Raw genomic sequence first — 13,881 nt, forward strand, 5'->3', positions numbered from 1 at the left:
TGAGAACTTTGCCGCGGGTGACCAAGAAGAGTAGGGGGCTATAAAAAAGTTCTCTTATATTTTATGTACTATAATTGTTATAATTGTTTCTCTTGTACAAATGATTAATTGAATTTTTTTTAGTAATTAGTTTTAAAACAGTATTGAGATAATATGTGTTGTTTATTTATTTATTTATTTATCTTGACACTCTCGATTAAAAGAATATTTTTGTCAATTTCTTTGTTAATGATTAAAATTGTAAATGATATACTAATAAATTAAATTATAAAATATAAAAATTTACGGACCGGCTTAAAAGGGGGTATCTTTGTTTGTTACTCATAAACGAACAAAATTGCACTAAAGTTATAGTGACTTTCTCGCAAAGGAAAGCCACCCAAGCCATTTCCCACTATCATCGGCCAAATCCCGTCATTCCTCCTTCCATCTACAATGTGATGGATGGCTTTTATTAGCCCAGAAACGACATTCGGTTTTTAATCAATTCTAACCGTTCACAGCACTCAAATTCTTTTATTTATCACTAAATCAATAATTAAATACAAGTAGTAGTAGTAGTTTATTATAGCAAGCAAGCACCATTGGTATTCAAAACATCATTTCATTTCAGTTGTTCATTTCTTCTTCCTGTGCATTTTCAAATTCATCAAATCCAAACCATGTCTTCTTCCATTACTACTAATCCAAAGAGGAAAAAGTACTATGATGTCTACTTCAGTTTCAGCGGTGTACACGAGGGTCCTTTTATTTGGAAACTGCGTAAGGCTCTTTCTACGTATGTTCCAGGAGCTCTTATTTTCTTCGATCATACCAAGCTTCAAACTACAGATCAGAATACAACACCTTCAGAAGCATCGCTTAAGTTAATTGAAGAGTGCAAAATGGTTGTAACATACTTTCAAAAAATTATACAAATTCACCATCGTGTCTTCAAGAGTTGGAGAAAATAAGCCAGTGTTGCCGAACCACACCTGGTCTTATCGTTCTCACTGTCTTGTATCCCATCCACCAACGATTTCGGAGAGATATATTTGGAGTGTCTTTTCATTATTTTTTATACAAAATCGGGATAGAGAAAAAATCCCTAGAAGAAGACGAGATCATGACTTGGGTGGAAGCCATTAGTAACTCTACCCAATATCCAATAGATTTCATACCCACTGACAGGTAATTTTAAAGTTTTAACTCTGCTTGATTTGAAATTGTATTATTACCACCATTCAGGTTTATAGATCCATATTACTCCCTCGGTTCAACAATGAGTGACCAATTTAAAATAAAATGATGTTTTAAAATGAATGACCAATTTCAATTTTCAATACACTTTTTTCAATTTTACTCTCTAATTTATAAAAATTTCATAATTCTCAATACATGACAAGGGTACTATAGAAATAACACTATTCTTTTTCTTACTTTTATACACTTTTCTTAATATGTGTAAAATGATGGGCTGAGTCACTCATTGTGGAACGTATGGAGTATAGAAAAAATATTAATACGTGTTTTGTTTAGGTGCTAGACTGTCCCATATCCACACAAATATATATTTATATATTTTTACTTTTATTATTATAAACATATATATTCTTATCAATTTTATTAAATACATCACTATTAAACTTGTATTCGCTTTAATAAAAGTCATTGTTTATTTCTCAACTCACCAATAACATTCTTGATTTTTTAAAAATGTTATTAAAAAAAATTAAAATGACATGACAAATTATAATCGATTGATAGCCCAAGCGGGTATGAACTCCGATGCGAGAGTTTCTTTAAACTGCGGGTATGGGGACAGATATTATAATACCCTACCCAGTTTCTATCCATTGTCATCCCTAATTCCTCCTTTCTTTTTTCCTTTTCAGTTCTTATGGTTTGTTATACATCTAATCATGGTTGTATTTCATCTTTTGTTCATTTTAATATACAGGAACATGTGTGACTGTGTCAAGAGTGTAGTTGAACGTGTTATTTATGCGCTACACAAGATAAGACCAGCATTGTCAAGTACTTTCTATACACCGAGTGTAAAATCTGGTGTGCAAGACGTGCTTCGACTGTTGAAACAATCAAAATCTGCTCTCATAATAGGGATTTGGGGGATAGCTGGGATTGGTAAAACAAGCATTGCCAAAACCATTTATGATATGATTGGTCCTTATTTTGAGGGCAAGTGCATGCTCCATAATGTTAGTGAAGTTTGGGAAAGATATACTGGTCCAGTTTCTCTACAGGAAGAACTTCTTTTTTGTGTCAACAATGCCACTGGATTTGAAAAAGAGACTTTAAAAGGAAACCTTCAAAATAAAAGGGAAGCGGATTCCCTGACGTTTGAGCGGGAACTGCACTCTGCAGTTCACACGTTTTAGTTCGTTTGATAAATCCACCGGTTGACAGGACGCCATGTGGCCATATTGGTGATTTTGAAAAAAAATAAAAAATTGTTTCTTCCCTTCCGTCGCCGACATTACTCTTCTTTTGGTTAAAACCATTTGTTTCTTACATCTCATTTTCTACAGCTTCCTCCCAAATCAATAATCTAAAAATCCAATTAATTAAAATCAGGTAACTCCAAACATAAACCACAACACGTCCAACTTCTATCACGGTCGTGGCGGCATCCTTTCATCTCCATCATAATCTCTTCTAACAGCCATTCTATATATTTTTTGGATTTGTTGTTAGATTTTCAAAAGAAAAAAGTAGAGGAAGAAGATGATGCAAGGTGGAAGAAGATGAGGCGAGAGCGACGAAGGCCGGAGAAGCCGTCGCGGCAAGATGGCTTCATGTGGGTCACAACAGAAATGGGTCTGGTTCAATTCATTTAGTGAAGATGTGTGTTTCACTGTGTCCATGTGGCATCACATGCATGGTTTGATTTATCGGACGAACCAAAATATGTGAAATGCAGAGTGCAGTTCGCGCTCAAAAGTTAGGGAATCCGTTTCCAAATAAAAGGGTACTTCTTATACTTGATGATGTTAATAAATGGGAGCAGCTAAATTCTTTGTGTGGAGGTCGTGAATGGTTTGGTGCAAGTAGCAAAATAATCATCACGACAAGAGATAGACATCTACTCAAGAAGTATGGAGCTGATCATATATATACAGTGAAACAGCTAGGCGAAAGTGAATCGCTTGAGGTTTTCAAATGGGGTGCATTCGGTAACGAAACAACTCTTCCAGAAAATTTTGCTGAACTTTCCAGACAGGTAGTTGCTTACTCTGGGGGATGGCCTCTTGCTCTTATAGCCCTTGGGAGACTTCTGCATGGAAAGGAAGCCCTTCAGTGGAAAGGTGTGTTATGGAGTCTAAAAAATTTGTCCATTCCAGCTCCTCGACTACTGAATATCCTATAAAAGAGTTTTAATGAGTTGAGTGATAACGAGAAACAAACATTTCTTGATATAGCAAGTTTCTTTATTGGAAAGAACCAAATTGACGTACTCCAAACATTAAATAGGTCAACGCAAAACGCAGCTCTTCAAATAAGCCTTCTTGAAGATAAGAGCCTTGTAACTATTGATGAGAATAACAAGCTTGAAATGCATATTCTGCTACAAGCCACGGCAAGAGATATCATTAAAAGGGAATCAAGCAGCAGGACTAATCAGGTGAGAATAACATATATATGATTTTGGAGCTATCTTGGATTTATGTATCATCACAAGAACCCTCAAAAGTTAACTATCGTATGAATTGGAAATTAGTAACAAAATAAAATGTTAGTAGCCTCATAGTTTGATTATGTAACTGTGGAATCAAGAATTTCATTAATGATATATCTAAGGTGTTATTCTTTACCCCCTTCTTTACTTTGATATTTCAGCCAATGATGTATGACGTGTTCTTGAGCTTCAGAGGGGAAGACAGTCGTGCAAAGTTCATGTCACATCTCTATTCTTCTCTTCAAAATGCAGGCATTTATGCTTTCAGAGATGATGATGAGATTCAACGAGGAGATCAGATCTCAATCTCACTTTTGCGAGCAATTCAACAGTCTAGAATTGCTATCGTTGTTTTGACTACAAACTATGCTAATTCAAGATGGTGCATGCTAGAGTTGGAAAGGATCATGGAAATTAGTAGAGCCAGGGGACTGGATGTTATGCCAGTGTTCTATGAGTTAGATCCCGCAGAAGTACGTCATCAGGAAGGTCAGTTTGGGAAAGCTTTTGAACAACTTAGATCATCAACCTCAGTGAATGACTCCGCAAAGACTAATTGGAGAAGAGACCTCTTTGATATTGGTAGCAAAGCAGGGTTTGTATTCAAAGATACCAGGTTGTTTTATTTATTTTCTTATTTTTCTTTATCCTATTGTTTGTGATACTTTAAGTTCTCAAAGCTTGGTGGTGGAAGAATATGCGAGTCCTTTTACAAATAATTTTCTCTTTTAAATCTATGCATGTAATTGGTATGTAATTCACCCACTTTTGATGGATGCATCTATTGGAAAATGCTTATACATATAATTGATTTTACACCATATCATTGGTTCATATTTTATAAGAATGAAAGTGCAGCTGTAAAGAATATTGTTGAAAGTGTCTCCCATTTGCTAGATAGAACAGAGTTATTTGTTGCTGAACATCCAGTAGGTGTAGAATCTCGTGTAGAAGCAGCGACTAAACTACTAGATATTCAAAAATCAGAAGATGTTTTAATTCTTGGTATATGGGGAATGGGGGGCACGGGTAAAACAACCATTGCAAAAGCAATTTATAATCAAATTGGAAGCAAGTTTGAGGGAAAGAGCTTCCTTCTGAATATAAGGGAAATGTGGGACACAGAAAATCAAGTTTCTTTACAGCAACAAGTACTCAGTGATATTTACAAAACAATGACATTCAAGATACGTGACATCGAATCTGGGAAAAATATCTTGAAGGAAAGACTTTCCCAGAATAGGATATTTTTTTTACTTGATGATGTGAATGAAGTAGACCAACTAAATGCTTTGTGTGGAAGTCGCGAGTGGTTTGGTCCGGGGAGTAGAATAATCATTACAACAAGAGATTTGCATATTCTTAATTCGTGTAGAGTCGATCGAGTGCATAGAATAGAAGAAATGGACGGAAGTGAATCTCTTGAGCTTTTCAGCTGGCATGCATTCAAGCAATCAAGTCCGACTAAAGATTTTGCTACACATTCAACAGATGTGATTGCTTATTCTGGGGGATTGCCACTAGCACTTCAAGTCCTTGGGTCTTATTTGTCTGACTGTGAAATACCAGTGTGGCAGAAAGTTTTGGAAAAACTTAAATGTATTCCCCATAATCAAGTACACAAGAAGTTAAAAGTAAGTTTTGATGGTTTAAAAGATATCACAGAGAAACAAGCATTCCTTGATATAGCTTGTTTTTTTATTGGAATGGACCGAAATGATGTAACACAAATATTAAATGGGTGTGGATTTTTTGCTGATATTGGAATTAAAGTTCTTATAGAGGGAAGCCTTGTAACGGTTGACAATAGGAACAAGCTTCAAATGCATGATTTGCTAAGAGACATGGGAAGACAAATAATTTATGAGGAATCACCATTTGATCTTGAGAAGCGTAGTAGGTTGTGGCGTCCAGAAGAAGTGTTTGATATATTATCAAAGTATACGGTAATTACAAATTACAAAACTTCTTTTTGAAAAATACAACAGCTAAGGAAGACGACTAAACTTGGATAAATCGATTCTTTACACGTGTTTCTAATGTCAAAATTATAGATTGCATTACAATTTTTTTATCAATCGAATATCAAAGCTATTTTTCTCCAATTTTTTTAATTTCAGGGAACAGAAGCTGTCAAGGGGCTGGCTTTAGATTTTCCAACAAAAAACAAAGTTTGTCTAGATACCAAAGCATTTAAGAAGATGAATAAACTCAGATTGCTTCAACTTGGTCGGGTACGACTTGATGGAGATTTTAATAATCTTTCAGGAGAACTTAGGTGGGTCTACTGGCATGGATTTCCATAAACTTATGTTCCTATAGAATTGCAGAAAGGAAGTCTAGTTGCTATGGAGTTAAAATACAGTAATCTCAAATATACATGGACGTCGGGCCAAAAGGTACAAGTTCTATTTTAAATTTTGCTTATGTTTTTTTTTTCCTTTCAGTGATCATATTACTTACCTAGAAGCAGCAAGTTCTAACCTAAGATATGTTTCCATAAGGATTGAACCAAGGACCATGTCATTTCATTGTTTTAATCTTACTCCTAAAATTTTATAAAAACGTTTTTTTTTATGATATTTTATAAAACTATATGTTTAACGTTAAACAATATGAACTATATATATATTAACTTAAACTATATGTTATAAAACATATTTTTTAACGTTATAAAATATATAGTTATGATAATTTTTTTACATTAAACTATATTTTTCTATGAAACTATATGTTTTTTTAAAATGAAAAATATATATATATATATATATATATATATATATATATATATATATATATATATATATATATATATATATATATATATATATATATATATATATATATATAGTGGCGAAGCCAGGAAAGTTATAAAGCTTGGGCAAAAACTTATGTCTAATATTGGTCGACGGTTCAGATATTCCGATGATGGAGGAGCATGCAAGTAAGCATGCTGCAAGTTTAAAAAGCTCATATTTAAAACAATGGCAGTTGTGTTCTACAGAGACCCCTGATAATACTTATGGTAAGTAATAAGTAACAAATAATATATTTGGAACTATTCTGTTTTCCACATGTGTTTTAACTCTAAGCTTGCCCTTGTTGTCTAAATTGTGAATTATGCTATATAGCTATTATGTTTTCCATATAGAACATCAACATTGTTGAAGATTCAAAATGTAAATTTTCCTTACATGACAGTGACACATCATTGCCAAATACAGTGTCAATCCAAATAAACATTTATATACATATCATTGAAATGTAGGAAACTAGAAAGATATTTGATTTACATAAAACATAAATGGACTTATTGAACAAGTCTCTTTCAAGATTCCCAACTAACAATTAAAAAAACAAATTGTAATACAATTAAAAAAGGCACTCACATTTGAAGCAGCCATTCATAAATGCTATACTCTTGCATCTGGTATAGGAGGAAAAACTGTCCACACTTGATGGATCCATTGGAAACTCAAGATACTCCTCAGATGCACTTGATTCCATCTCTCTACTAACATTGTTGCAGAAACTTATATCAACACCTATAGTTTTCTCAACCACACTCGAATTTTCACGCCTCGATATCGAAAACCAAACTATTTATTTTTGAGGTTACAACTTTCAGCGCCCATTCCAAAAACGAAACTTTCTGGATATTCATTTAAAATAGTAAAGCAAAGTTCCTATCTTTTGATTTTTCAACTCATAATTACCGATAACAGTAACTCGTACCTTAAAAGTGATTTCAAGACAGAAAAACAAAAAAACATGGTTCAGGCATTTCACCAAACACTTGGTATGCATAGCACGAAACGATAAATTCAGCAACAATTCTTCACCGATTCATAAACTCCAACCTGCAACAATAATGAATAACATCACAACAATAATTCTTCATCGAAAATTGAGCTTAAAAGTGAAAAAAGAAGAAGAATAGAAGTCGCGATGATTCGTCTAAACACGATCACATCATTGTTTCTGAGTGAGAGAGAAACGATTGGCTTTGATATTTTGATTTCTTGAATGAGAGAGAGACCAATGCGATGAGATTTCGAGATTCAGTCGAGAGAAGGAAGAGCCCGGGCAGCTGCCCTAGGTCGCTGGATGCTGGCGTCGCCCCTATATATATATATATATATATATATATATATATATATATATATATATATATATATATATATATATATATATATATATATATATATATATATATAGAGGAGGGATATTCTTACTCCAGGAGTAAGTTATTAACACTTACTCCAAATCTGGATCATTGATTCTTCTCAATCTAATGGTTAAAAGTAATAAGTAATGATTTTCTCTCTCCACATTTAATTACTTAATAATTTTAACCATTAGATTGAGAAGAATCAATGATCCAGATTTGGAGTAAGTGTAAATAACTTACTCCTGGAGTAAGAATATCCCTCCTCATATATATATATATATATATATATATATATATATATATATTAACGTTAAAACAAATTTATAAACAAACAAAAGTCATAAAAAATATATTAACATATAAAAATTGAATTTTATAAAAAATAATTAATTAATACAGTTTATAAAAATGATAATTTTAAAAAATGCAATATATATATATATATATATATATATATATATATATATAATATTAACGTTTTAATAAATTATATTTTATATTTTATAATTTTAAACTAACTAACATTTTATTTATAAACTAACATTTTTTATAAACTAACAAACATTTTTTATAAATTAACAAACTGCATGATTTTGAATATTTAAATTTATGAACTAACATTATTTATTATTATATTAATGTTTTATTATAGTGTATATATTAACGTTTTTAAAAAAAAATTAATACGGTTTATGAAAAAAGATATGTTTAAAAAGTACAGTATATAATAATAATTATATACTGAGTAAATAATTATATACTAAATAGTTTATAAAAAATAATATGTTTAAAAAATACAATATCAAAAAAAAAGTTATATAAAAAACGTTATATACTGAGTAAAAGAAAACTTTATAAAAAAACATTATAAAAAAATATTATAAAAAATGTTATAAAAAAAACGTCATAAAAAATTGTTATAAAAAAATATTATAAAAAACGTTAATTACATATAAAACAAAAAAACAATTTTAAAAAAAAAATCCTGAGTTAATATATATAAAATGTTAATATATAATATATAAATTACTGAGTTAATATATATAAAAACTAAATAAAAGCCTCTGTAATCAGCAAGATGCTGTAGCTCAGTTTGTGGAGTATTGGTTGGTAACCTTATAATACCAGGTTCAAACCCTAGCTTAGATAAAAAACTAATAGAGAGGAAAGGGGTAACAGTTATTTATCTCTACTAAGAGATTTTTTTCCAAGTTTGTCTTACTATTTTTATGTGGCTTTGTTTTCTTGCAGATGTTAGAGAATCTAAAAATTCTTAATCTTAGTCATTCTCTGGAACTGACTGAAACCCCAAACTTTGATTACATGCCTAATTTGGAAAAGATAGTTCTTAAAGACTGTCCAAGTTTATCTTCCGTCTCTTATACTATTGGAGATCTCGATAAACTTCTTCTTATAAACTTGACAGACTGCACAGGTCTTGGGACACTTCCGAGAAGTATCTATGATTTAAAATCTCTAGAAACTTTGATTCTTTCTGGATGTTCCATGATCGACAAATTAGAGAAGGATTTGGAATATATTAATTCGTTGACAACCTTAATTGCGGATAGGACTGCTATAACACAAGTGCCCTTTTCAATAGTAAGATCTAAAAGCATTAAATATATTTCTTGACCTGGATTTGAAGGATTTTCACGTGATGTATTTCCTTCTCTCATTCTGTCTTGGATGTCACCATCGAATAATGTGATATCCTTAGTTCAAACATCTGGTTCCATGTCATCTCTTGGTATTTGTGTGAAATGTTGCTCAAAACTTCAACTGTCTCAAGATGTAGCAAGAATTTTGGATGTATTGAAATCCACAAATTGTGAGAAATTAGAAGCAAGTGCAAGTTCAACTCCATCACATATCTCTGATATCTATCCTTCTCGTTTGATTAACGATTACATTGGTCAAGCTTCCACTTCAAAGTCAAATAATAACTTGAAATATTTCTTGATTCATATGGGAATAAACTCCAAGCCACCAATATTGCCGAGGACAACATTTTACAGGTTTGCATGTCTCTCTCTTATGAGTAAATTCAACATAAATATTTACAAGGAATAAATTACACATCTATAGCCTATAGTGAACTTTATTTTCTTTTAATTCGTAATTTAGTCATTTACATATTTGTTCATCGTGTAGACGGCGGATGGAATTTGGGATCCAATTTTGCTCCCATGTTACAATATATCTGATTGGTCAACCTTCAGTAGTAAAGGTTGTTCTTTAATATTTGATGTCCCAACAATAAAGGGAAGTAACCTGAAGAATATGACGTTGTTCGCTGTCTATTACTCTTCCTCGGACAACATAGCATCAGAAGGTTGTCAAGGTGTGTTGATCATAAATTACACAAAGACAATCATTCAAGCCTATACAAAAGATGCACTTAAATCCTTTGAGGATGAAGATTGGAAGAGCATAACATCAAATCTAAAATCTGGTAACAAAGTAGAGATTATGGTTGTTTTGAGGGAGGGATTCATTGTTGAGAAAACTACAGTATATCTCTTATATGATGAACCAATCGACAAAGAAATGGAACACTGCAATGCAATAGGCGAGGAGAGTGTTATTGCTTTTACTCATGATGATAAGAATGTTGGTGTTTCTGGTGGTGATAATATTGATGTCCCAATGGACGATATTGTTACTGGTTCAGAGCAAGATGAAGCTTTAAGTGATGATAAGCATGGGCATGCAATGAGTAGAAAAACAAAGTGAGATCATTGTAATGGGATGCACATACTCTGCAATGCCTAATCACTTTCACATTCATATTACTAGGTTGAGAGAGTGTAGCAAGTAAGAGGCCAGTTCATATGCCCTTAACTTTCCTCCTAAGAGCATCTCCAATGGTGTAACCCATTTTTGGGTTCTTTATGGGTCCCACTAGCCACATCATCTTAAAATAATTTTTATAATTTTTATTTTAATTGTATAATTCTAAAAAGTTATTATTGGGCCCACAACTTTACCTCATAAACTAATTTGATTGGGTACCACAATTTTTTCATAGTTGCATTGCAATGCAATGGTACTATGATGTGGCATGTCTAGGTGGAGAACTCAAAAGAAAATACCACCATTGAAGATGCTCTAAAGCTGAGTATAGTTTACTTGGTTTTTAGTGTTGCATTGGGTGTTTTTTGAAATATTGTAAAATAGATTATATATATATTAAAGTTCTCATTATAGTACTTAAATAAGTCTATTTAAGTAGAGAAAAAAATAAATCTAATACACTTTCATAATAGATATCAATCATTCCAAGCTTACAAGTAAGTTGAATCGTCGTTTTGTTGGTAAATTCTTTGTTGACATGTATGTCATCCGATATTCAAAAGGAATGTAGGTTGAAGTTATTAATCTATCATCTACTTTTTTTTTTATGAAATGCCTATTAATTTCAATGTGTTTTATCTTGTTATGTTAGTGATGATAATTTATTACCACAAAATAACTTCATAGGAGCCACATTGTATCTTCAAACCTTCTAGTACATTTTGCGCTTGATTGAGAAACTACATTGTGTTTCATAGTTTTTTAAGTAATTAGATCCCACACGAGAAGGTGTGATAGTTCGAAGTAGATCTTATATTATTTATTGAACCTGCATAATCAACATCTGTGTAAGTGTTCACATTTAGGCTTTCACCTTTTAAACTAAACTCATTTTTCTAGAGTAGTTTTGAGATATTGTAGAATAAGTTCTACTTCTTGCAAGTTTCTCACCTTTGAATCATGCATAAATTGACCCACTACACTAAGTTCATGACAAATCCGTCCTAACATACGCCAAGTAAATCAGCTTTCCTACTATTCTTTGATACTGACCATTGAGAACATTCCAACTTCCCTCAAAGTTTGTTTTATGATTCTTGTTCTGGTCTAGCCCAAATATTCCAATTGGCCCAATCCGCTTATAGGTATAAACGGCCCAATAAGCATTGGCCCAATCCATAGGGCCAGCAGGAGGACATCTACCCTTCGACCGGGCACGACTAACCTTTAAACTTCCCACAGATGGCGCCACTGTTCAGTTGGTGCTGAACAGGTGGCCGACAACAGGTAGCTTGATCTTTGGTGATGGTTGAGAGAAAAAAGGGGGATTGTACCTGCAAGGCACTTCGATGCCAAAGTAAGAAGGAGAACCAAGGTACAACAGAAAGTATGAAAGTTTGGGAAAAGTTTGGATTATTTGTAGTGTTCTCCTTGAAGTAGACTAGGTCGCACTATATTTATGGGCCTAGGCGTAATTCCAGGGCCCAAAATATAGGAAATAGTTGACTAGGTCTGGACTATCCGAGCACGCTTGGCCTCCGTCCCCGACAACGGCTAGTTCCTTTATGTGGCCCAAAATAAAGGTTTGAAACTTTTTGAAGTCACACAAACCTTTATGTTGTTTGACCTGAAGGTATCCCATTGGCCACCCCCTCATTGTGGTCTAATGTCTCTTGTGACCAGATATTTCATATTTTCCTCCTTCATAACTTTCATGCAGTTTTCACTTAAAAAAATTCTGATTCTAACATTGAACTCCCCTTTGAACCTCTGTTAGCGAACAATGATGCCAACCAATAATAGGTTGCTCCCACCAATGCAGTTATAGGTAGGTTTCTAGTGCTTTTAAAGAAAGAGTTCATTGATTCCACAAAGTTTGTTTTCATGTGGCCCCTTCATCGACCCTTGTCAAATGCCTTTGTCCACTTCTCCACAAGAATATTATCCACTTTCCTTTGCCTCCACATTTTACAATATTATTTCCTCGCAGTAATGTTTGAATGATGGCTGATTTAAAGCACATTATGTGTTCACAATTTTTAAAATATTTTTGTCTTAGATAGGCAGAAGGAGGATTTTGCCAAACATTATTAGGATTATTGTATGCACTCCAAATAAATGCATTTATATATGGAATCAAAAAGAGATTGGATTTTTGAGCAACAAGTGTTATGACATTCTTGAGAAAGAAACTCAAACCTCCATTCGTCTCACTTTCAACTAGAGAAAAAACAATTGGAAAGAAATTATTGTTTCTGTCTTGTGCCACTACCATTGATAATGCTCACTTGTGTTTCCCATACAACCATGCTCCATCAATTTGAATAATAGGTTTGCAAAACACAAAACCTTTGGTGCAGGTTGAAACACCCAAAAAAATTGATGATAATGTTAAGTTTTTGATGTGTATGATAATGACTTGTATGTCAATCCATCCCTCCGACCTCACTTCATTCCCTTTGTTATTATAGGTTAAACACATGATACATGAAACCTTACTAGCTACTATGCAATTGTTTGACTTTGTTTGATGCTACTAGGTCATACCTTCTAAGCATGACCCCTAGGTATTATTTTAACATGACTTGGTGTTTACTTAAGTGATGTATTTTGAAATATGGTTCTTAATCTGTCATTGGTGTTTATCCCGTTACTTGTATTTTGTATTAGTTGCTAACACTTGTGTATTGAAGTAATTTAATTAGTATGTATTTTGAAATTATGTAATAATTGACTTGTGTACATTGAAGGAGCTTGCGTAATTTGTGTTTGTACTTTTTAATGAATTTGTAATGAGTATTGAATATGTTTGTGAAATATCACTGACATTATTGAAACGTGGTTCATAATATTGATATTGTGTGATGAATTAGTTTGTGTATTGAATTTGGCTTGAATAATATGACATGTTTTAACAATGCAAATCAAAACCTGTGCAATTAGACCTGTTTTAACAATGCAAATGCAGGACATGTTTTAATATGACCTATTTTAACAATGCAGCACTTGTTTTCATAACGCAAATGCATGACTTGTTTTATTATGACATGTTTTAACAAGTATGCTAAAAAGTATGCTAAATTATGCTAAAAAAGTATGCTAAAAAGAAATAGTCCAACTTTGAGATAAAAACTTCCAAATGCGATTTACAATGGGAGCACAACGGTCATTATTATCCCTCCGAAACCTGATGGACCTAGGTTATCAAGAAGCCGCCATCAAAAATTAATTTTGATGA

At 32.7% G+C, this 13,881-nt stretch overlaps 1 pseudogene; it reads left to right on the forward strand.

Moving 5' to 3' along the window:
• Positions 1 to 380: 380 nt before the first annotated feature.
• On the forward strand, positions 381 to 11,030 carry LOC131601421 (disease resistance protein RPV1-like; annotated as a pseudogene).
• Positions 11,031 to 13,881: the final 2,851 nt, after the last annotated feature.

Source organism: Vicia villosa, linkage group LG5 (genome assembly GCF_029867415.1).
Source record: "Vicia villosa cultivar HV-30 ecotype Madison, WI linkage group LG5, Vvil1.0, whole genome shotgun sequence".
NCBI classification, from domain to species: Eukaryota; Viridiplantae; Streptophyta; class Magnoliopsida; order Fabales; family Fabaceae; genus Vicia; species Vicia villosa.